Here is a 25,469-nt window from a genome sequence, read left to right on the forward strand (position 1 = left end):
TGGGTATGTGTGTGTGTGTGTATGTCTACTGTGCAATTTAAATGAGAGATGAGTAACAGAGAATATTTTATAAACACCTTTCAGACATTTGCAATTTCTGCTCAGTTTATATAGATCTTATAAAATAGAGGAAGAGGAGTGAAGTGACAATACTGCTTTTCCTTGAATTCTCCCTTCTTGAACTTTGATCTTGAGCTGATGACCTCTTCCATATCTAGCCACCACATCAGCCAAGATCTTGTTGTCTGATAGTGGTACAAATATCAAGACCTGTAGTTAGATAACAGATATCTTTTTCTCTGCTTCAGCATCAGCTGAGCAGCAGGTTTATACCAGAACAAAGGAATAGCAGAGAGAAAATGAACTTTTTTATGAGCCAGAGGATTCAATAAGCAGCTGAAAGTCCTAATTTACTGTGACCTCCACTGCAAGATTATATCTTCAGAAGAAGCAGTGAGGTAAGCACACTGAACCTGTAATGTAGCCTCTGGCAATAAAATCTTGTGTGTATGCTGAACAGCAAAACTAGAGTAGCTCATTATGAGTATGTTTCAATGGGGTGCAGGCAGATGCCTGCTTTTCTGTCCACATTCAAAGGCAGCTTGACACAAGTCAGTGCCACTGTGTATGAGCTAACATTTCCTGCTCTTTATCTGGGTGCTGTGTCTGCGAACACAACTACGTTTCTACACTGGAGCTTGACTGATCCAGGCAGAAACCTGGAGGACATTGTGTCAATCTGCAGTTGACCCTGTACACAAACATTGAGTACACTTATCAGGTGGTATTTAGTTCCGCAATAACACACTTAGGTGTAGGAAACTAAATACCCATGACGGTCACTGGAGATCTAGTCAATAGCACCAGGGCAATTAGAGGAGATATTCACCTCGTCCCAAAATAGTCATCTACATTCGGCCAGCTGCCTTGTTTTCTAGACTCATCAACTACATTGGTTTTATCTCCATTGACTTAAACATCCACCTCAAAACAGACACCTACTTTCAGGTAGATTGAACTGGAACAAAATAGCAGTTATGTTCCTTCATTTTGTAACAATTTTCTTCAACATTTTTTTAAGATAAAACCATCAGTATTCAACAATCATTAGTCATCTCTTACAATACCTAATCATAATAGAGAGTTTTTCAAGCTACATCTACAAAAACATTCTCAATTGATTTAGATGGTTTTCTTCTCAAAATCCCCTAGAAGAAATTTTGATATTTGACTAAATATGGAAAAGGACAATTTTGTATCACTTTCTTTACAAGTCATTTTTGTTTCAAGTAGAGAAAAACTCTTTTATAAAAATATTTTACCTTCTATTTCAATTACTACTGCAAGGTAATGACTTTTCTTTTTCCCAGCAGAGGCTGAGAGAAGAAAATGTTAATAATTCCTCATGGTCATTTTTCATTTAAGCTACAAGCTTCCCATTAAAGAAAAAATCTTTTTCTGTATAGAAAGGTTGCCACAATCCAGCAGCTATGAGCTATAAAGTTTCAGGGGTATGTAAAGGCTAAAAATGTATTTTAAGCTTTGCTTGAACTGGTGATAATTATTCTTCAGAGTTTGAATTACTGCTGCACAGGTCTGAAACTGAGTGTCTGTTAAAAATACTTCATGATCCAGCATTCTGCAAAATAGCAGAGGGGTTTGGTCACATCTATAGAAACATGAAATCCAGCAGTCTGGCCATGGTTTCTTGGAAGTAACGCTCCAAACAGAACCACGAGTCTCAGTGCGTGAAAACTTCCTCAGAATAAAAACTCTGGTTGGAGCAAGATTTAAGATAATTTAAATTAAAGAAGTCTAAGTCTCTGCTTACCTCTACAATGTATACTTTTACATTTTTTGGTAGATTTTCTCTGACCTGTAACATTGTTAATAAGCAACAAAGGGGCAGTTTCCTGCATGAAAGGTGGCTGATCCAGAATGTAATTCCAAGCCTATTCAGAATCACAGAATCATTTAGATTGGAAAAGACCTTTAAGATCATCAAGTCCAGCTGTTAACCTGGCACTGCATAGTCGACCACTAAACCATGTCCCTAAGATACTCATCTACGTGTTGCAATGGCCTTGAGGCCTCCCTATTCTTTGCAAAACAAAGGCCTCATTAATGGTATATGTTATGCATTAAACAGCTAGTTTTTTTGCAGCTTCTCACAGGAATAAATAAGTGCTGTGGAAACAGAACTTCTATCTGTTTCTCAAGGTCTTTGCAAAAGGAAGGCATATATTTTTGAGATAAAAGCATTAACAGGCTTCCTTGAAGCCCACCAAGGCCTCAGTCCTCATTCCTGATTAATTGGGCTGGAACCAAGTCAGGGTCATTCAGCAATCACTGAGAAATAATGAATCACCAGCCATCCCTGGATGACAAAACGACTTACTTTTAGGCACTTTTGGGACCACAGACATATTTTCCTAGACCACCGATCTATTTCTGAAACAACCTCCTTAATTAGCATGAAGAACGAGCAGAGGGAGGAGATGAGCCACCCTATCCTATGTCACATGCAAATGGAGTAAATTGTAGAAACTCCTCACCCAGGACACCAAGTGCGTGTGTGCCATTAGTGAAGTTTCATCGCACCCACCACCAAGACTGCTACAGATGTCGTCACTGGATCAATGAAGTGGTGAAATCTTACCTATCTTAATCTATCTCTCTTTTCTCTCTCTCTTTCTCTCCTTCTAACTTTATTCTGGACACATAAGGATAATATCATTTTGAGTTTTGTTGTTGAAGTCTTGTTAAGTTTTATGATATAGTTACAAACTTTTGTCAAGCCACTATTTGCTGTAATTCCACTGAGTTTTAAGTAAATTTGTTATTTAATTGAACCCCTAAAGTAATTGTTGTTATTCCTGGTTACCGCACAAAGTACTCAAAAATTAACTCGGCCCTCACCCCACTGAGTGGGAAGGGATACATGTCTTTTAAACACCAGGGATGGTGACGCAGCCGCTTCCCTGGACAGCCTGTTCCAATGTCTGACAACTGTTTCCATGAATAAGTTTTTTCTAATATCCAATCTAAACTTCCCCTCACACAACTTGAGGCCATTTCCTGTCATCCTATCACTTGCTACTTGGGAGAAGAGACCGACACCCTCCATGCTACAACCTCCTTTCAGGTACCTCTAGAGAGCAATAGTCTCCCCTCAGCCTCCTTTTCTCCAGATTAAAACACCCCAGTTCCCTCAGATGCTCCTGAAAAGACTCGTTCTCCAGACTCCTCACTAGCTTCACTGCCCTTCTCTGAACTCTCTCCAGGACCTCAATGTCTTTCTTGTAGTGAGGCGTGCAAAACTGAACTCAGCATTCACAGTGCAGTCTCACCAGTGCCAAGTGCAGGGGGACAATTACTTCCCTAGTCCTGCTGGCCACACTATTTCTGATACAAGCCAGGATGCTGTTGGCCTTTTTGGCCACCTGGGCACACTGCTGGCTCATATTCAGCTCACTCCTGATGAACATCCCCAGATCTTTTTCCACCCAGCAGCTTTTCAGCCACTCTTCTCTGAGCCTGTAGCATTGCCTGGGGTTGCGACCCAAGTGCAGGTCCCAGCACTTGGCCTTCTTGAACCTCATGCAATTGGTCTCAGCTCATTGATCCAGCCTGCCAAGGTCCCTCTGCACTCTCTACTCTGAGCAGATCAACACTCCCACCCAACTTGGTGTCATCTGTAAACTTACTGAGGGTGCACTTGATCCACTTGTCCAGATCATTGATAAAGATATTGACTAGAACTAGCCTCAATATTGCGCCCTGAGGATCACCACATATTGAGGCCTGTATCTAGTGGAGTCCCTCAGAGGTCAGTACTGGGACCAGTATATTCAATATATTCATCAACGACATGGATGAGGGAATTGGGTGTACTATCAGCAAGTTTGCTGATGACACCAAGCTGGGAGGAGTGGCTGACACGCCAGAGGGCTGTGCTGCCATCCAGCGAGATCTGGACAGGCTAGATAGTTGGGCAGGGAAAAATTTAATGAAATATAATAAGGGAAAATGCAGAGTCTTACATCTGGGCAGGAACAACCCCAGGTTCCAGTATAGGTTGGGGAATGACCTATTAGAGAGCAGTGTAGGGAAAAGGGAGCTGGGGGTCCTGGTGGACAGCAGGATGACCATGAGCCAGCCCTGTGCCCTTGTGGCCAAGAAGGCCAAAGGCATCCTGGGGTGTATTAGAAGGGAGGTGGTTAGTAGGTCGAGAGAGGTTCTGCTTCCCCTCTACTCTGCCCTGGTGAGACCTCATCTGGAATATTGTGTCCAGTTCTGGGCCCCTCAGTTCAAGAAGGACAGGGAACTGCTGGAGAGAGTCCAGCGCAGAGCCACAGAGATGATTAAGGGAGTGGAGCATCTCCCTTATGAGGAAAGGCTGAGGGAGCTGGGTCCCTTTAGCTTGGAGAAGAGAAGACTGAGGGGTGACCTCATTACTGTTTATAAATGTATAAAGGGTGGGTGTCACGAGGATGGAGCCAGGCTCTTCTCGGTGACAACCAACAGTAAGACAAGGGATAATGGGTTCAAGCTGGAACACAAGAGGTTCCACTTAAATTTGAGAAGAAACTTCTTCTCAGTGAGGGTGATGGAACACTGGAACAGGCTGCCCAGGGAGGTTGTGGATTCTCCTTCTCTGGAGACATTCAAAACCCGCCTGGACGCCTTCCTGTGTAACCTTACCTAGGTGTTCCTGCGCTGGCAGGGGGATTGGACTAGATGATCTTTTGAGGTCCCTTCCAATCCCTAACTTTCTGTGATTCTGTGATTCTGTGATTGGTACTATATACTTGGAAAACAGAAGATACAACAAGAATCCTAGTTTTTTACCTACGCATACAGAAATCTATTTTTAGTTCTGTCAAATTTCAGCATTATGCACAATTTACACATCTGTGTTTCTCTCATACTGCTTAACTTCAGGGTTTGCAGGTAATGCTTTTCCAGTTCAGTTACAATTTCTCTCCCTCTCCAGACATACTACATTGACCTACCGAGAAATTTAATCTAATGCACGGAGGAGGAGCAGTGTGTAGCATCCAGGAGAGAATGTAATCTCCAGAGAGAACCTGCACTCATACCATGTCATGATTCATGTTTCTTACCATGTGCAGTGACTGGTGGAAACCTCCATATCATGCAGTCTGACCTGCGAATCCCTTTTCTCACATGATCCAAGGTGTAGAATTTCTTGCACTTAATCAGAATGTAAAACAACTGACTGATTCATTACACTGTTTTCTTCAACTTATTTTGAATTCAATTTTCTGCACTGTCCTCAAATATAAAAGGTACAAAAATTTTCTGAACCCATGGTAACATTTTGTCATCTCACTGGGTTGATCTCTCAGATGTTGAAAACTTTGTTCTACCAGGAAGTAAAACTACAATGTAATCTTTGAATGCGACTGCTCCTGGTATTAGCAGAACCCAAATTCCTTACCTAGAAAAAACAGAAACATTTGAACAGACTAGCAATAATAGTATTGTGAATATTTTTGTTTCATATATGATGTTCACACTCTTTGCTTGGTAGCCTAATTTACCTTCTGGCTCAATTAAAGTGAGGCTATGGAAAGCAGACAGTTTTCCTCATAAACCAGGTACCTATAGGATGCAATCTAATATTTCTTAACTTTCTGTTTGAAGAACTGTGTAAACTAAAATTCTCCATCTTCTTATGGTAGCACACTCTTTTACCTCTCTGAATCCATTTTGGCTCCTCTTTGAACATTTTCATTTTAAAGATGTTTTTTAATTCTGAATATGAAATTCATCTAGACTTGTCTTTCACTGAATATAGATGTAATGATAATATATTGCTTCTAGTTCACTGCCATCACATATCTCCAAATATTCATGTCAGCATGGATATCCATGATAGCATCCTCAATGACCCATTTGTTGTGACAAAGTTCCCACTGTGGATGTCCATTAGTTTGATTCTCATATGGGAAGACTCTGCATGTACCTCTGGACTGGTTTTGGCCTGTGTGGCCAAAGATATATCCCACAAAGAGAATATGTCTTTGCTAGCCTGTCAAGAAAAAACAGACCTTGTGACCTAAGGAGTCTAGTGGCCTTGCCTTAGTTTTATCTCCTCCTTGCTTCAGTTTTATCCCTGCCTTGCTTCTCTTACACTAGGAAGCTGGTCGCTCTGGAAATATACCACAAAGAAAGCAAATAACCATGCTCTCTTAAAGTCCATGTACACTCAAAGTGTCACCTTTGGTATAACTCAGACAGATATAGTAGTAAACGTCATGTATATTTTCTTGCTTCACTGCTCTTCCTGCTCAGCAGAGTCCTCTTGGCTCAGGTGGATTTCCCCAGGAGCCTAGGGCCCTTGGTCTCCAAGCAGGGAAGCTTTGCTGGGAGGTCTCCTTCTTATACCTCTGCAAACAGCTTCCTCTACTCTTCTGCACCAGTGCCCCCTGAGCATTTAGCAAAAAGCCTTTTGCTTACTGTAAAACTTCTGTTGGGTTTTATCCTATGATTCGTCACTTGGAGGAGTGGAACCAGTCACCAGGTGCACTATTGCCTACCTCCTAAAAGCACTCCTAGAAGGAATTTTCTTTCCTTGAGCCATACATAAAATGTCATTTCAGGAACATTTTTTTCTGGTACTAAAATCTGGCTTAAGATATCCCTGCCATCCTGGGTCATTCATCTTCACTCTGATAACTTTTTTCTTTTAATCACCCCTGTTGCAGTGCACTCCTTATTGATAACTGAACTATTTGTTGCACAGTAAAGTTGGACAGTGAAACTGCACTTTTTTATATACAATGTAGTAGGGTGGAGGATTTCAAAATTGATTTCAACTTGTTATTGTTAGAGAAAATTAGGTAGAACTATACACTTATTTGATGTCTTGGCTAGAAAAGGCTAGGTAGTTATCACTGATTTTTATTTCCTACTGTGCCAACACAAATATGCCAGTATAACACATGCACTAGTATCCATTGCTTGCCTGTTCCACACTGAAGAGAGATCTTTTTGAAACAAAAGGAAACAATTAATTAAGCCATATTAAACAGATAAGTAAGTCACAAGATTTTAAAAAAATAATGTAGAAATCTCCCACTGTCCAGTTGATGTTTCCTGACTGCTTGAACCTCTCTGGCCAAGGAACATTATCATTTTTGTCTCCTGAATATATTCTGTAGCATAAATGCTAAAATAATTTTGAATGTGAAAATAACTTTGAACAAGGAAAGGATTCAAAAGATTCATGCCAGTTTGTTCGAGTGATGAGGAGTTAACATTTCATTTCTAATAATGACTTTGATATCAGTATGGCATGGCTGGATTTTTTTTCCTGTTTCTGAGGGCAGTATTCCAGGTATGTCCTCCATCTGTCATTCACTATGTCTAAATAATTTCAGGTCAAAGATAAGAATAACTCAATTGGAATCACAGTATTTTACAATAGTGGGACTAGCAAAGTTTTGGATGGTCATATATTCAGTTTTTATTTTTAATTTGATTGTTAATTGAAAACATTGTGTATTATTTGCACAGCTGTGCTATTATCCTTTACTTTCAAATTTTATTATATTTCTCTGCTAAGACCTGAAATATTTTCACAAAAAGGGCTTTTGGATAAATATTCTAGTAGCGAGCAATCATTTGCATTTGATTTAGTTTGTATTAAGAATATAAAGGTGTTTTAGGTGTCTTTAATTTGGATAAATCATGTTAGATTGTCTCAGTTGTGCTTGTTCCTATCCAACAATAGTTTTACCTACCCTATCTACTCATAATGATCCCTTTGGTTACATACCCCCATGCAGGACATGATCATATCTGAAGTGTGAAGATTTTATCCTGGCCAAGAAAGTGTTCTGCCTTCTCAATGTAATAAAATAGTGCAGAGATTAAATCAACCATTTAAATAATCACAAACAATTTTCACTCCATAGAGCTCTGTTTTATGCCTGTTTAAATATTATAGCACCAGTAGTGTTACCAGGTGCAGAGCATAAGTTTTTGACACAAGTTCAGCTATTATATACCAATACACATCTACTGTGCTACTTACTTTTCTTGGTACACCAGTTATTTTTCAGCATATTTCTTTTGAGGAATGTATTTCTTAAAAAACCTTCATAAGTTCAAGGTGCTTGGCAGATCTTAACTAGTCCAGCATATACTAAAATACCCATTCGTATATGTTGGCTGAGATTTTTAAAACTGCTACTTAAATCAAACAAAGAAACCCAATCTGAGTTTTTTTCCATACAGTAGTAATAATATTGTCAGTGATATTTTTAAAAATAATTATCAAGTATGTTAAACTTAAGCAATACTTACACCACAGCTTGAAATGAAAGGCACAGATTTATTAACAGTGTTTACATATTTATGCTCATGACATTTAATTTGAATATTAAATACTAATCTGACTTTGACCTTCTTGATTTCTTGGAGATAAATACGTGAGTCAGTAATCTCATTTCTTTGGGCTCCTCTTCATTTCAATGTAAATTTCATGTTACAACAGTCACATTTGAGTAGATGTTGAAAGAACAACTATGACAATCAACTTGTAGCTACTAGTAGCAAAAATATTAGATCCTTATACAACAAGCTGCTGAATATTTTACATAGTTGAGGATGTTATTCAATTGCAAGTACTATATGCAGGAGTAAGTTAACTTCTGACTGAAAGGGCAAGGGTATATCTTCCACCATAAGAAAGTTGTGCATTTGTGACAAAGTTTTTCAGATCATCCCTAAAAATCTTATTCTAGTGCATCAGAGTCCAATACTGGGCTCAGTGAAAAGTAACACCTACATCCTTACTACTGAATAAGCAAAAAAAAAAAGTTTTGAAATCGCTTATAGACCAGACTAACACAGTTTCCTATACCATGAAGAGTATTTCTTGGTTTTGTGACACTATGGGGTAATTTTAAGGCTGATAATTGTTCTGTCCTATACTCATTCCTTCTCTTTCCTTCTCTCATATAACCTAATGGTTTAATATTTGGGGGGGGGCGAAGGGGAAGAGGTGTTAAGTTTCTGTCTAAATTCCGTGGAATAGAGCTTCTGCTTTTTAATGGTGTTTCACAAAGCTATATGTAAACCTTCAGTGTAACTTTGCAAACCATTACACTAACCAAATGGTGTTCTTTTTATAAAATCCCAATGCTGGTAGCTGAGGCCAGGTCTACATGGCCTTTTCTGGTTATTTGACTGTTATTCAGGCATGTGAGAAGGGAGACTCCTGCAATAAAATCTATTACAAATACTGTTAGGAGCAGAGGAACTTGTTATAGTCACTGCTGGACAGAGTGAAGTGCTACTCCATAAAATGCCATGTGCTGAATCTCTAATACAAAGTAGTGGAGGTCTGACAGAAGAGACTGTGGTTGCAAAGCTTACACTGGCTCAGCATCTGCTGATATCTATTTTTTTTTAATGTTGTCTACAGTACTCCTAGAATTAGCATAGTAAATTATATTACCAAGGTATTTTAAGAACATAGTTTTCTGAGTTATCTACATATTTGTAGCAATATAACCTTTCCCAGTCAGTTTACTATACAGCCCCATAGATGTGTAACAGCCAAAACAGAGAGAGAATTGAGAGAGTCAAGGCTGGATGAGAGTTAGAGTTGCTTACATCCCTTCAAGCAGTAGCATCACCAGTTGTCCAGCTACAGCCTTATTGTGGTACCCATATGTCGTGAATATCTTCCATGCTCAACTTCTCCAGTGAAACCAAGCTGCAAAGGTAAAAACATGGTTGTGGAAATAGAATGATAAATTCTTGCTTGTAAAAATAAAATAATTGCCCGTCTTGCAGTTTCCTGGTGGCATCTGTGGCATTTCTCAATTTTTAATTCTGAAGTCTGTTTTTTATCAGCCCCTGCAAAATTGGTGTATTCATAAACATATTTTATAGGTTTCCTTTACATGTAACAACCCTTAAATGCTGCCCAAATTAAAGTACAAACACAAAATATAAAATCTGCACAGAACTTACCTAGCTAGCTACATTCAAAATCACATCTGTGAATACAGAAATAGTAATCGTCATCTTTAGAATAGAGGCTTTATGTTCTTTTCCTGCTCTCCAAACATGCTGATTTAGGTTGCCGAGACCTCATCTGCTATGCTGCGTCTTCTCACATGAGGGATCATAAACAAGGTAATGTTACTGAAAATGCTATCAATATGATAAAATACACCAAAACAAGTATTTCAAATTACATATTTGCAGATAAGTGTAGGTCCCTTCCCACAAAGGTATAATACTTACTGGCTCACTGACTTGTGGGAAGTTGATAGTTTGGACTTCCCTCAGATATTTTCTGTTTTCTTTAGATAGGTTGATTCTAAATCACACCTCACACATCCATGGTTTTAGGAGTCTACAGAGATGTTGTTAAGTCTTTCTATTCTGTATAGTAGTCTGTAGGGTTTTGTTACCTCTTATTCAGAGTTTCCTGATTGCTGAGGTGGAAAAGTCAAAAGTCCTGACAACTGATGAATAGACTTCCTCAGTAGCATATATATGCAATAAGTAGAAATCACACTGGAACTTCTGCTATCCCTATTATAGCAGTGATCATCACCACAAGAATAAAATCTCTACCGTGCATACCACTTGAACTTGATCATAATGTACAGAAAGGAGTAATCCCTTGCAACTATCTCTGACAGGTAATTAGCTATTTTTGTGCCCAAGCTTTTAAGAAATTAGCATATCCGAAGTTTCATTATAATGAAAATCATATTGCCTATTCTTGAATTATACCAGTAAAACTCTGATTTTCTGGGAAGAACATGGGGCTGTGTATCTCCTTCATCTGAAGGGCAGTTGGGCTGATTTTCAATAAAGCAGTAAAAATGTGCTAGTTTGCAGGCTGCTATAGAATGTTTTGTCTAAAAATACACCTTTGATGTTAAAACTTAAAAATACCTTAAAATACTTAAAATATACTTGATTATAGTTGTTTTGATGAAATATTTATTGCAAGTGATTAAACCAGAAAATTGTGGAAAGGCATTAATTACACAATAAAAAGGCTATTTTATGTTATTAGTCCATGGGTTCTTTTATGTCTTACTATATACTTAAAACGCTACAAATTAGATGATTGTCAGACATCAATAAAATTCTATATAATTGACACAATGATTAAAACAACTTTGCCCGTGTGCATCAGTTATTACCTCTCCATCCTACAACCAGCGATTTACCTAGTTGTATCATAATACCTGCACATAAACAACCTCTTAGAAAAAATTGCTATGTCACTCCAGCCTGCAGTTGTTTCACCTTGGACATTGATTTGCAGTTTTAGTGAGTTGGATAAGGATGAGAAAGGTTATATTACTTCACTGAAGCATTTTGTCTTCATCCACATAACTAAACATTGTTCCTACTGCTCCTTCTGATTGTATCTTGCTTTTTTACAAAATACTTTCTACAGTCCTAGCAAATAAAACTTTGTCTATGCACATTCACTCAGAATGCTGCCACAAAGATTTTTTTCTTGAGCTGTTAATTTGGGCATGTTAAAACTTCCTCTGGAACCATCCACTGATTTCTCTTCCAGAGTCAATAAAACTTCAGCTTTATTTTTCCTAGCTTAGTGTCATCTTTTTGCCTGTCTCTCAGCCTCCTTTTATTCATAGAGGGGGATTCTTTTTCCAATATTCCTACCTTTTCAACCAAGCAAATTCCTGCCTTTTACCATGCATGCCACCCTCCACTTTTGAATAGGACTCCCTATCCATACTTTTTTTTTAATTATTCTTCTTCAAATTCTTTCCCAAAACTCTTTCATCATCATACAAACAAACAAAATGTGTAATGTTTCAGGCTGCTCTGTGTGCTGCAATCCACATGTATTACAGTGAAGAATTAGTCTCTGTTGTATCTTTATATTTTCCCATTTATCTATATTCATACTGTCTTCTCTTAGATTAGTCTTTCAGCTTTGAATTTTTTATACGCACTGACTAGCACAATATCCACAACTGGAGTTCGTAGACATTATATCAATATGATGTAATAATGATAAATAACGATTTTTTGCTCGTTCATATGGGCACCAATGCCAAAGAAGATCTTGACTGGATCAAAGGCTTGGGGAGGGATGTGCCACAATGAAAGACATTGAAGTCCAGGTTTTGTTCTCCTTGATCCTGGAAGGAAAGTCTCAAATAGGAAGGGGTGCATCCTGCACATCAAAATCTGTCTGGTATTACAGGCTGTGCTTTGGATTTGTGAGTAAAGCAGTGTTAATAACATGCCAATGCTTCAGCTGTTGCTGAACAGCATTTGTACAGTGCCAAGAGCTTTTCTTTTTCCCACACTGCCAACCAGTGAGTAGGTTGGGGATGCACAACAATTTGGGAGGGGACACAGCTGGGGCAAGTGACCTGAACTGACCAAAGAGAAAATTCCATACAATATGATGTCATGCTCAGCAATAAAAGCTCAGGGAACAGAAAAGGAAGGTGGGCCATTGATGGTTATGATGTTGGTCTTCCCAACTAGGAAGTAACTGGACATCTGCCTGCCAATGGGACGTAGTGAATCAATTCCTTGTTTTGCTTTGCATGCATGTGCAGCTTTGCCTCACTTGTTAATCTGCTTTTATCTCAACCCACAAGGTTTTTTTGCTTTTGCCCTTCTGATACTCTTTGGTCAAATATTAGAAGATTGGCATAAAATATTTATTGTTCTTATTTTAAATATAAAGGAAATATTAAAATGATTGTTATTGTAGACTGAAACTATCTCAGCTTCTTGCAGAATGTAAATGAAAACTTACTATAATGTTAAAAATAAATTAGTTTGCTATAGCAAATTCATGACAAATATTTAAATGCATCTGGAATGAGCCTTGAGTCCATTTATATTTCGCAGAATCATAGAATACCACGTAGGAAGGGACCTTAAAGATTATATCTTCCAACCTTTCTTGTCAAAAACACAGTCTAGACAAGATGGCCCAGCACCCTGTCCAGTTGAAGCTTAAAATTGTTCAGTGTTGGGGAATCCACCCCCCCTACCCGGTGAGATTATTCCAATGACTGATTGTTCTTATAAGGAAAAATTTCCATCTTGTGTCCAAGCAGAATCTCCCCAGGAGTAACTTGTATCCAAGCAGAATCTCTCCAGGAGTAACTTGTATCCATTACCTCTCATCTTTTCCATGTGACTCCTTGTAAAAAGGGAATCTCCATTTTCTTTGAAACCACCCTTTAAATACTGGAATATGGTGATGAGATCTAAGCCTTCTTTTCTCAAGGCTGAACAAGCCGAGTTCTCTCAGCCTTTCCTCATATGTCAGGCTTCCAGTCCTTTGATCATCTTTATGGCTCTTCTTTGGACCCTCTCCAGCCTGTCCACATCTTTTTTAGATGTGTATAGCAGGGACCAAACCTGAATGCACTATTCCAGGTGTGGCCTGACAAGTGCTTAGTAGAGCAGGATAATGACTTCTTCATCTCTGCTGGTGTTGCCCTTGCTAATGCAGCCCAGCATCTTGTTGGCTTTCTTTGCCGCAGCAGCACACTGTTCGCTCATATTGAGCTTGTTGTCCATCAGGACCCCCAGGTCCCTTTTCACAGAGCTGCTCCCCAGATGGGTATATCCCATCCTGTGCTGCACTCCTGGACTACGCAACTGTTGCCTTTGTGGTAAATGAGAACAGATGAAAGAAAACACCTTGAAACACTGTGTTCTCTTGTCACTCCATTATCTGCACAGAATAGTTATTCTTCAAGCCAGCTGTGACAGTGGCAACTTGAGCAGGCTAGACTTCTAGTGTTAGTAACACCAAGGACATGAGCAGTGAAGTAAAATCAGCATGCTTTGCTTCAAAACAGAAATTAAAACTTCAGCACTGCTGAATAACTGGAAGTTGGATAAATGAAACAAGGAGACATATAGTTTCAGTTTCAAGAGGAGAAGACAGGAGAGGGGAGGGAAGCTGTGGTGGTATTTGTAGAACTATCCTTTGAAATGAAGGGCAGAAAGATAATCTATCAGGACATCAAAGTTCTCGTGACACATAAATGCCTTATTTAGGAACTTCAAAGTATTCAGCCCACATAATGTGGGGCTTAAAGCAGAAGGTTATGGTTTGGTTATAATGCAGGCAAAAAATAAAATAAAAGAAAAAGAAAATAAAAATTAAAAATAAAATTACAAAAAAAAATACAAAAAAATTACAAATAAAATAAAATAAAATAAAATAAAATAAGGCTTTATTTTGTTATGCTTTTACTGAACAAGCACCGGTTCATGATTGTTGGCTGTTTCTTGATGGAAACATAATGTTTTTCATGTGGGCTCTCAGTTTACTGACTAAACGTCATAAATATCAATTTACCTTGTGACAAAGAACAAGTATGAGAGAGAGAAAGAAAGACTGACAAGAGCAGAATCAGAGGCAGCTGAAGGAGTGACAGTCTTGACAAAACTAACACACTTTTCTTTATCTTTTATAGTTACAGCATGGATTTAAGCATGACTCAAGTATCATACTCAGAAGTGTATGGCATGAACAAGCGAAAGGTACTTTTGGCACCATTTAATGTTTAAACAATAAAAAGGGTCTGCAATTGTCTTTGAAAATGTCATTAACTTTGCAGAATGATGAAGCATTAGAAGAATACATGGCTCTAAGTGTCCACTAAATGGTGTCAATCATAAGTATTTGAAGACTCATTGTATACTCTTTCTTGAAGTGTCTTTCCAATGCTAATAGAAATGTTCAGCTATATTTTTTTCCATATGTGAGAATAGTGTCACAAGGCACACGAGATTGCTGTAACTTAGATAATACCATCTATTTAAATGATCAGTGTTAACAGCTGAAACAAAAATAATCCACCATCATCTTGAAGCTCTCTGTAAAAATAACATAAAAATTAATGTGAATAATAACAAAAGTATATAGTTTCCTCCAAAAGGCAAAGTGAAAGAAAAGCATTTTCATCTCCCGTTCTAGTACTGATCCCTCAAGCCAGCTAGATAAATACATACCTTCCAATTTAACCCAAAGACAAATATGTTTTGACCAAAGTGCAAGTCTGTTCTCTAAGCTAAACAGCAAATGGAAAAACTATCATAAGACTAAGTTATCTTGTATTTCCTGAATTATTTCTTGCAATCCTTCATTCCTTAAATGTAAGACTAGAGACATTAATGCTATTAGAAATTGCAACATTACTGGTAATTATTTCCCCACTATACATTGGCGACAAAAAAGTACTAGAAATAGTGGTGTCTGGATATGCTTGGTTGTCATAACTAATTAAGTTATTTGTGATAACTTTAATAAAAAATGAGTGGTGGTAATGTATCAGACATGGAAAGTTATAAAACAGCTTTACAAGCAAATCACATAGAAGAGTTTAAAAAAAAAAGTGGGTTGTAACTCAAATTCTTGATTTTAAAAAGCTATATTTTCATACAGTAAGATAACAGTTTATGGTATGCCTATAAATACCCTATCCTACAGATTAAAGTTTATCCTGATAACATTATGTGTGTATAGCTATTGTGAAATCAGCTTGACTGAGATATTAACTTATCTGTAAAAGATGTCTAAATTCTCCAAATCAGAACTGCTAAAACTTAGAGGAATTTGTATTTCAAGGAAGGGAGGGAAACATCTGACTCAGTTGGTGAATGAGTCAGCTAGGGAAGACACTCCACTGGACCTATTGTTTGCAAATAGAGAAGGACTTGTGGGTGAGGTGATGGATGAAAGCCATCTCGGACATAGTGAAATGAAATGATAGAGTTTTCAATTCTCTGAGAAGTCAGGAGTGGCGTTAGTGGAACTGCCACCTTGGACGTCCAGAGGGCAGACTTTGGCCTGTTTAGGAGCCTGGTTAACAGAGTCCCTTGGGAGGCAGTCCTGAAGGGCAAAGGAGTCCAGGAAGGCTGGACATTCCTCAAGAAGGAAATCTTAAAGACACAGAAGCAGGCTGTTGCCATGTGCCAAAAGATGAGATGGTGGGCAAGAAGACCAGCCTCACTAAACAGAGGAGCTTTGACTGGAACTCAGGAATAGAAAAAGAGTTTATGGTCTTTGTAAGAAGGGGCAGGTAACTCAGGAGGACCACAAGGATGTTGTGAGGTTATGCAGGGAGAAAATTGGAAGAGCCCAAGCCCAATTATTAGTATGTATTTATAGCCCAATTTTTAATATGTATTTATGGGCAAAAGATTATATGTGCACACCTGATTCTTTATATTGCTTGGCTTGGATTTCAAAGTTTCATCCTTCTATATCTCAACCTGCTTACCCGCCCTGTAGGAGCCTGCAGTCAGGTCACTTGCAAGTCTGGATGGTGGGTCTCTTGGAGAAAGCTCTCAGGCATCAAAGTTCATTGACAGTGAGTCTGGATCTGAGGTCTCTCAAAGCAAACTCTTAGGCATCAAAGTTCATAGAAATAAATAATTTAATGGAGTGGTACAACAGCAGGGTTGGCTCAAGCTGGGTGCCTTTGCAGAGGTGCTAGCCAAACATAGAAGTCCTTGGGTTTTTATATCCTTAGACTATTTACCCATCCCTTATACCATGATTCAGTCCTACAGCAATACCTGAGTCTTCTTGCTTCTCATTGGATCCTTTTCACTGACCTCACATGGGCCTTTGTTTCTCTGTAGATACTGTTTACAGTCCATACCTGCTTTGTGCCAGCCTTAAAGGTGTTGTTTTTTCTGAATGAATCTTATTTCTTCCCAGCGAATTGCAAAACAGGCCTTCGCTCACAGGTGTCCACAGTCGCTTCGTGCTGGCCTTGAAGATGTTATTTTTCCCCAGTCAGTTCTGTTCTTCCCAGCAAAGTTTAAAACAGGTCTTATCTTGCAGATGTCCATAGCAGTCTGTAGACACTTTTGTTTCCACTAAGTAGGTCATAGTTTGGTAAATATAAGCAGAATTTTACAACATACAGTTTAAGATTTCAGCAAATTCAGATTACTAAGTAGTATGAAGCAGACATATTAAAAATCACACAACCTTATAATTCTAAGTGATTTATCCTATTTAATACACATTTACTTAAGCTAAATGATTGATGTAAAAATTAAATTTGGCTCACCCAGTGACCTGTGATTAGTAAAAGATCACTGCCCTACAGCCAGCTTGTTTAGCAGAGAGAGCTCACAGTAGGCTCACCCAGGCTGTTGTATTTATGGAATAAAGTGGTTGCTTGATAGTCAAATTGCATACAGTGGGAAATGTCTGCACAAGACTTCTTGCACCCACAACTCATCAGTGTTCAGTGTGCCATTCTGCTCCTTTTTGGGTTTCCTAAAAGGAGTTCTTGGCCCAGCTGCAGCTCAGGCTTTTACCTCCTTTGGAGTCTGTACCAAACTGCTGCTGGTTTGGCTGGGGAGGGGGGTCAAGTGCCTCTGTCACACTTAGCAACAAAAGGAGGGCTAAGGAGAATCTCCATCCTTTATTGGATACAGGGGAAACATAGTGACAAAGGATGAGGAAAAATTTGAGGTACCTGATGCCTACTTTGCCTCAGTCTTCAATACTTAGACCAGTTGTTCTCAGGGCACCCAGCCACCTGAGCCGAAAGACAGGGATGTGGAGCATTACCAAGGGGTAATGCTTAGTGACCTGCTACACCATGTAGACACACACAAGTCTATGATGCCAGATGGGGTCCACTCAAGGATTCTGAGGGAGCTGGCAGCCACTTTCAATTACTTATCAGCAGTCCTGGCTAAACGGAGAGGTCCCAGTTGACTGGAAGTTAGAAAATATGGAGTCCATTACAAGAAGGACTGGAAGGAAGATCCAAGGAACTAGAGGCCTGCGAATCTGACCTTGGTGCAGGGAAGGTTATGGAGCAGCTCATTCTGAATGCCATCAGACGATGTGTGCAGGATAACAAGGTGATCAGTCCAAGTCAGAATGGGTTTATAAAAGGCAGGTCCTGCATGACTAACCTGATCTCCTTCTACAAAAAGGTGATACACTTAGTGGATGAGGAAAAGGCTGTGGATATTGCTTACCTGGACTTTAGTAAAGCCTTTGACACTGTTTCCCACAGCATTCTTCTGGAGAAACTGGCTGCTCACAGCTTGTCATACTCTTCACTGGGTTAAAAACTGGCTGGATGGCTGGGTCCAAAGAGTTGCGGTGAATGGAGTGAAATCCAGTTGGTGCTTGGTTACAAGTTGTGTTCCTCAGGCCTTAGTACTGGGAACAGTTCTCTTTCATATCTTTGTTAAGATATTTAATATCTTTATCTTCCTGATAGGAAGAGTGTGATTAGCAGGTTGAGGGAGTTTATCCTTCCCTTCTGCTCTGCCCTGGTGAGGCCTCATCTGGAGTCTTGTGTCCAGTTCTGGGCTCCCCAGTTTAACAAAGACAAGAAATTACTGGAGAGAGTCCAGCAGAGACCTACAAAGATGATTATGGGTCTGGAGCATTTTTCTTATGAAGAAAGACTGAGACAGCTGGGTCTGTTCAGCCTGAAGAAGAGAAGGCTGAGAGGGGATTTTATTTAGGATTATAAATATCTCGAAGGTGGATGTCAAGAGGATGAGACCAGACTCTTTTCAGTGATGCCCAACAAGAGGACGAGGGGCAACATGCACAGACCAAAGCACAGAAGGTTCCATCAGAATATGAGGAGAAACTTCTTTACTTTGAGGGTGAAAGAGCACTGGAACAGGCTGCCCAGAGATGTTGTGGAGTCTCCTTCTCTGGAGACATTCAAAACCTGCCTGGATGAATACTTGTACAATCTGCTCTAGGTGAATCTGCTTTAGCAGGTGGGTTGGACTAGATGGTCTCCAGAGGTCCCTTCCAACCCCAGCTGTTCTGTGATTCTTTGTGATCAACAACCTGGATGAGGGGATCAAGTGTACTCTCAGTAGGTTTGCAGAGGATGCCAAGTTGGGTGGGAGCGTTGATCCACTTGAGTGTGGAAAGGCTCTTTAGATGAACAGACTAGATCGATGGGTTGAGGTCATTCATATGAGGTTCAAGAAGGCCAAGTGCTGGGACTTGCACTTGCGTCACAACAACCCCATGCAACGCTACAGGCTTAGGGAAGAGTGGCTGGAAAGCTGCCTGGCAGAAAAGGACCTGGGGGTGTGGATCGATAGCCACATGAACATGAGCCAGCAGTGTGCCCAGGTGGCCAAGAAGGCCAACAGCATCCTGGCTTGTATCAGAAATAGTGTGGCCAGCAAGACTAGGGAAGTAATCGTCCCCCTGCACTTGGCACTGGTGAGACTGCACTGTGAACGCTGAGTCCAGTTTTGGGCACCTCACTACAAGAAAGACATTGAGGTCCTGGAGAGAGTTCAGAGAAGGGCAGTGAAGCTGCTGAGGGGTCTGGAGAACAAGTCTTATCAGAAGCGTCTGAGGGAACTGGGGTGGTTTAATCTGGAGAAAAGGAGGCTGAGGGGATATTTTATTGCTCTCTAGAGGTACCTGAAAGGAGGTTGTAGCATGGAGGGTGTCGGTCTCTTCTCCCAAGTAGCAAGTGATAGGATGACAGGAAATGGCCTCAAGTTGTGTGAGGAGAAGTTTAGATTGGATATTAGGAAAAACTTATTCATGGAAACAGTTGTCAGGCATTTGGAACAGGCTGCCCAGGGAAGCGGTTGAGTCACCAGCCCTGGAGGTTTTTTTAAAAAGTGTAGATGTGACACTTAGGAACATGATTTAGTGGTGGACTTGGCAACATTAGGTTAACAGTTGTACTCGATTTAAAAGTCTTTTCCAACCTAAATGATTCTATTCTATTCTGTTTTATTCTATCCTATTCTAATCTATCTTTTAGGGAATAGTGAGATTTTTTTATGTTATTATGACTTAAAACATTATGGAACAAATATTCAGTAGTTGTAGTGGTTAAATGGAAAGAAAATGACTGAGGCAGCTACTAGACTTCCAGAATGACCTTGGCTATGCAATTAGAATAAATCTTAAAGGAAATAATTATTATAGGAATTGAATCAAATGAAAAAGCCTTGACGTGTGTGTGATACGCTTTAACAGAATAGTATTAGATTGACCTTACAGCTTTCTTAGAGAAAATAGACTGTTTCAGTCATCTGTTGGAGCTTCCATAAAGTATTCAATATGAAAATTTAAACAAGAAGAGGGTGAGAAGTTTTTTTAAGTAGACGGACAAAAAAGGAAGATTGCAACAAGTTTTACTGAATATAAGCATCAGCTCACAGTGAAATTTTTAATGGAGCAATCTTGAAGAGGTAAGTAATAGAAAAGAGATTAAATTCAACTGTACAAGCACAACATCATGTACTTAACTACTAAGGAAAAATGTTTCTATTAAAAGATAGCTATTCTCAGTTAATGTAAAGAGCAGGAACTGGATATATTAATTGACCATAGGATGGTTATATGAAAATGCCATGAACAAGACATGATTCAAGAAAATCTACGTTTAGTTGTTCCTTTAAAATAAGAAGAAATAGTTCTACTTTAGAAGTCACTAAGCTGATTTGTTCTGTAATGTGTGTGATATTTGTCATATGCACGTTTCCACAGGTTACACTTGAAAAATCAGTGTGGGACACACTGATCTGCATAGGCTTTTCCTAGTACCCCCCAAACAGAATAGACATGCCACCCTGCAGGCTTTCAATGAGTAGGCTTTACTCTAACACAATCTGAACAGAATGGTTCTGATTGTTCTTAATTAAAACAGTTCATTTTCCTACTTCATGCTTATCATTTCACCTTATTTGTCAGCATACGATGTTGGACAAGAGATCAAACAAGTAAAAACCAGCTGTGAATTAAATAAGGATGAGAAATAAAAGACAATTTCTAACAAAAAGAGCTGTGATAGTTTTGAGCAAAATAGCAATAGCAGGATCAAAAGGCCTAAATACTTTAAAAATGGTGCTTGATAAATTTATGAAAGGGATTATATGACATGGTTGTCTGTGATGGCAGGTGCTGTATCCAGGCAGTTCATCACAGGAAGAAAGGAAACAGGATTAGGAAGAAATTATTGCAATAATCTTATCTGCACTTCTCAGATATGTGTCCTATGGTTAGGAGGTGTGGAGCAATGAAACAGTCTGCTCAGTCGAGCGGCAAGAAGAAATCAGCTCTAGTCAGCTTCATTCCCTTTGTTAATATCCATAGCTCTACTGATTTGATTTGATGATTTGTTTGGATTTTGTCTGCCTTTAAGGACAAAGTTGACAAAGCAGTTATTTGGAGAGTATTTAAAAAATATCAATAGATTAGTAAATACAGAGAACTGAGGGGTCAATATAACTGAAGCAGAAACAGTAAGGTGCTGATGATGTTTGCCTGCAGGTTGAAAAAATGATAAAGTCTGAGAGACATTAAAATTAAAACAGTAACTCTTCAGAGGTCTAATTTACCCTTAGGTTCCAAACTGAATTTTCTGTGACTTGAAGGAGGAATAATCTCTGTTGTCCCATACTGTCAAAATTTTATGTTTGAGTACTGCTACTGTTGATGTATCCCCTTTGCTCTAGTGTTTAAAAGATGCTTCTGGGCTGCAATATCAATCACCAATATTCTTTAGAAATGTCAATAGCTGGCATATTAGCACTTCAAATCTATATCCCGTATAAATGGGGAGCACTTGACATTCATTCTGTACCACATAGTGATACTTAGATGGTGATACTATAGAAGAGAGTGAAGAGAGAACAAATATAAACTTTGAATTTTAGAAAGTGCAGAAGGACTTCTGGAATTGATATTTTCCAAAACTGATGGAAAAATAGTGTCGGTTCTGGACCCACTAAAATCTAGAGGAGCTTTGCTATGTAATTCAAAGGGATAAAGGCTTTGTAATTAACGTTTATGGCATTTATAGTTAAGAAAGTACTTGTTCTAGTGTATGTATTTCAGGAATAATATGAATTTTCCTGCAGCCTTCGTCTTTAATGTAGGAATGAATCACAAAAAAATAAATTAGGATGTGTCCACAGTACAGTCAAAGGTTTAATCTATATGGAAATATCTAAACAACATTTATGCTAGCTAGATTATATATTGATTAGTTTGCCCAGGTCAGTACCCTGATAGCAGTGGAAGCGGTTTGGTCAGGTTTGGTAGATCTAGTTCATCAAGCAGCATCTCAAGTAAGATATGCTTCCAAATAGTGCTGTATTGGTGTCAGGAGCTATGCCCTCTCTGCTTACCTCATGAAGTGACTATGCCTCCTGTCACTCAGGCTCAGGTACCTGGAAAGAGGGAGACATTGCTTAATTAATTCATCCTCATGTCCCAAACTTCAATCTCTCTGGCCCTGTGCAGTGTGGCTGCATGCACTTGATATCATTGTAGCTTAGCTACGCAGTTTTTAGTCAGTTGCTTCAAAGGCGTTGTGGTCCATCCTGAGCTGAGATACAGAGATATTTTCATTGGTATCCAAGCTATCTAAAGGCAATTTTCACAATATCTGCATGAACTAGAGGTCAGAGTGAAGCAAGTTAAAAACCCAATTATTAGATTAGCTCAGCACAGTAGTCTTACACGACGATTTAAGACCAATGGTCTTAAAACATTCTCGCTGCTTAAATTAACCTTTCATGTCAACTTTTATCTTACTCTTATTTCTTTGGCAGCTTTTATAATCAGTCTTGATTTACCTATCTCACATATTTTCACTTACTTGACATTCTAAGCAAGATATTTGTATGAACTGCATTTTAATGAACCATGCTGGAAAATCCATTTGTCATCAGTTCTGCCATTTTTACTCACATTATAATCAGTTAATATAATTAAAAAGACTAGCCCAAGAATGAAGTGCTGTTTAATATAATGGTTACTCTGATGGTCTGTAAGGGATGAAGCTGAAACTAACATGGTCGTTCCACAACATGGCCATCACTAGAGTTCAGGGAACCTTGCCTCTTCGTCTTATTCAAAGAAATAGACTTGGCTGTAGGACAAGCTGAAATGGGTGGATTCCTTAATGATTTCATCAGTGCACTGACGAAAATAAACAAGTTACTGTTGACTCTTTGTCAAAGGATTTGGGCGAAGGCATCACTATTAAAACATCACAATCAATTTAGTAGACCACCCTCACGGCTTTGATTACAGCTCCTGTTCTCAGATCTTACCCTTTAATCCACAAGAATAAAGCATTAATGTTCAGTGCTCCTAAATGTATTTTTAAGTTTCTCTAAACTCTATTGTAGAATCACAGAATCATTTTGGTTGGAAGAGACCCTCAAGATCATTGAGTCCAACCATAACCTAAGTCTGGCACTAAACCATGTCCCTAAGAGTCTCGGCTATACATCTTTTAAACAGCTCCAGGGATGGTGACTCTACCACTTCACTGGGCAGCCTGTCTCAGTGCTTTACAACTCTTTCCATTGAGAAATTTTTCCTAATACCCAATCTAAACTTCCCCTTGTGCAACTTGAGGCCATTTCCTCTCGTCCTATCACTTGCTACTTGGGAGAAGAGATCAATACCTTCCATGCTACAATCTCCTTTCAGGTAGTTGTAAAAAGTGAAAAAGTCTCCCCACAGTCTCTTTTTCTTCAGGCTAAATAGCCCCAGTTCCCTCAGATACAGCTCATACAAAATATGAAATACAGATTGACAGAAGGACACAAGGAGCAGCAAACATAGGGAGAGGCTCATACAGTCTAAGGAAAAAAAAGTTAATGGAAAGGAACTCAGTAGGTCATGAAAGTAGAAAAGTAGATTAAGAATAATTATCTATGAAATGCTGCAAGGAATATAGCGGACTCATAAGTGTAGAATTTCATGTCAGTGAGATTAAATTTTGAGGATTAATGTGACTGTTAGTGGAAGCATGTGCCAATCTTCTCACGACATGCATATGAGCTACTGTTGATCATTTCAAAGTACAAGTTGAGCTAAATGTTGCTAGTACTTTGAAGAAGAGATGGTTGTTAGTTCAGTAACAGAGCATCCTTCTAATAAGGCATGCCTGATAATCAAACTTATTAAAACATTATATTTTGAAATATTAATTTAGGGTTAATGACTCAGACAAAGGAAATATGCATGTTTAAAAGGGCCTAATTTACTAAATTAACATTAAGTACAAATCATGTATTTGTAAATTTGTTTTAATGGTGTGATTTATTCTTCTGGGTTTCACTAATATAACTGTACTAGTGGACCTGGGCATAGATTGTAGGTCCTCAGGACTAATGCATCTGTCTGGCACAGTGTGTTGTTTCAAACCACCTGCAATCTTAGTTTTGACTGAGTGCTGAAGCCAGCATCTCAAGTTATCAGAAGAGGCTGCCAGGCTGCTTCTTTACTATAGTTCTTGCCCCAGGTGTTGTTTCTCCCATTTTCAGCACACTTCAAGGGGAAGGGGTGATCAGGTCTTTTTGAATTTCCCCTGTAGCACAGGATTTTTCACACATTTCAGGTAAAGGAACCAGTCCCAGGAGTGGTATCTGACTTGGTTACTTGTTGAACTAATTAGTGACTCAGTAGAAATACAGCCAGCCAGCATGTCTAAATCAGATTAACATCACTTCCGTCATAGGTAGCGGTGGTGTGTCTTGGGCTATAGCTAAGCAGGGAAAGAAAGAGTTAAAGTGACAAGGGTTCTGTGTCTGGTTCAGTCCTGAAAGTAAGAAGGGTCTCAATGAGGATGTACAGCCATCACAGGTGCAAATGTATGACACCTGTATTCTGGGCTGAGACAAGCAGTTGCTGGTTCCTGTTATCAAACACATCCTGATGTTCATTTGTCAGGAGCTCTGCCAATTAAAGACTGTCAAGGACATCACCTGTTTGAAATATCCAGAAATGTCTATGAATCTTGCCTGAGATATATTTTTCTGCTTTTAAAACTGAACAAAAGCATTTGCAGTGTGGAGAATTCTTTCAGTATTTCTCTGAACTTTACATAAATAATTTTCCTAGGTCAAGAAAATACAAACAACTCATCTCCGAGTAAAATAGCCTTCCCTTGCTTTTTAACTGTCTCCATTGCAACATACCTCCTTTGATTTTTCTAAAGCAATGCTTGTTTTCATTTTGCCCGTACTGAAAAATCAGGCCTCCTGTTCCCTTTAGAAAGAGTAGGATGTAGCGAGTGCAGGTGCCCGGGTCCCGGCAGCAGCAGCCCCGGGGCTGCCGCGTTGTCCCCCGTGAGGAGCGGCCGGTTCCGCCCCGTGCCGGACGCAGCCGGTTCCAGCGGCCCCAGCGGCCCCAGCGCAGGGCACAGCTGAGCCCCTCAGCCACGGGCGGGCGCCTCGGGGAAAGCCGGGGGAAGAAAGGGCAAAACGCTGCCCGGCAGCCAGGGCTGAGGGAAACCGAGTGAGAAACAGCCCTGCCAGCCCCGAGGGGAGAGCAGGAGGAGGGCAGGAGCTGCTCCCTCCCCGCAGAGGTTCCCCTGCGGCCCCGGGACAGGCCCCGCTGGGGCAGCTGTTTCCCCGCAGCCCCTGGGAAGGGCCCAGGCTGG

The 25,469-nt window shown here is 39.5% G+C and overlaps 1 long non-coding RNA gene across 1 annotated transcript; it reads right to left on the bottom strand.

The window, feature by feature from the left end:
* Nucleotides 1-8,387: 8,387 nt before the first annotated feature.
* On the bottom strand, nt 8,388-25,157 carry LOC135986071 (uncharacterized). The gene is made up of 3 exons (XR_010605836.1): nt 25,006-25,157; nt 22,198-22,239; nt 8,388-9,754 (listed from the first exon to the last, which is right to left on the bottom strand). It is a non-coding gene; the product is annotated as an uncharacterized LOC135986071 (long non-coding RNA).
* Between the last annotated feature and the right edge of the window lie 312 nt (nt 25,158-25,469).

This window comes from Caloenas nicobarica, chromosome 2, assembly GCF_036013445.1.
Source record: "Caloenas nicobarica isolate bCalNic1 chromosome 2, bCalNic1.hap1, whole genome shotgun sequence".
NCBI lineage: Eukaryota > Metazoa > Chordata > Aves > Columbiformes > Columbidae > Caloenas > Caloenas nicobarica.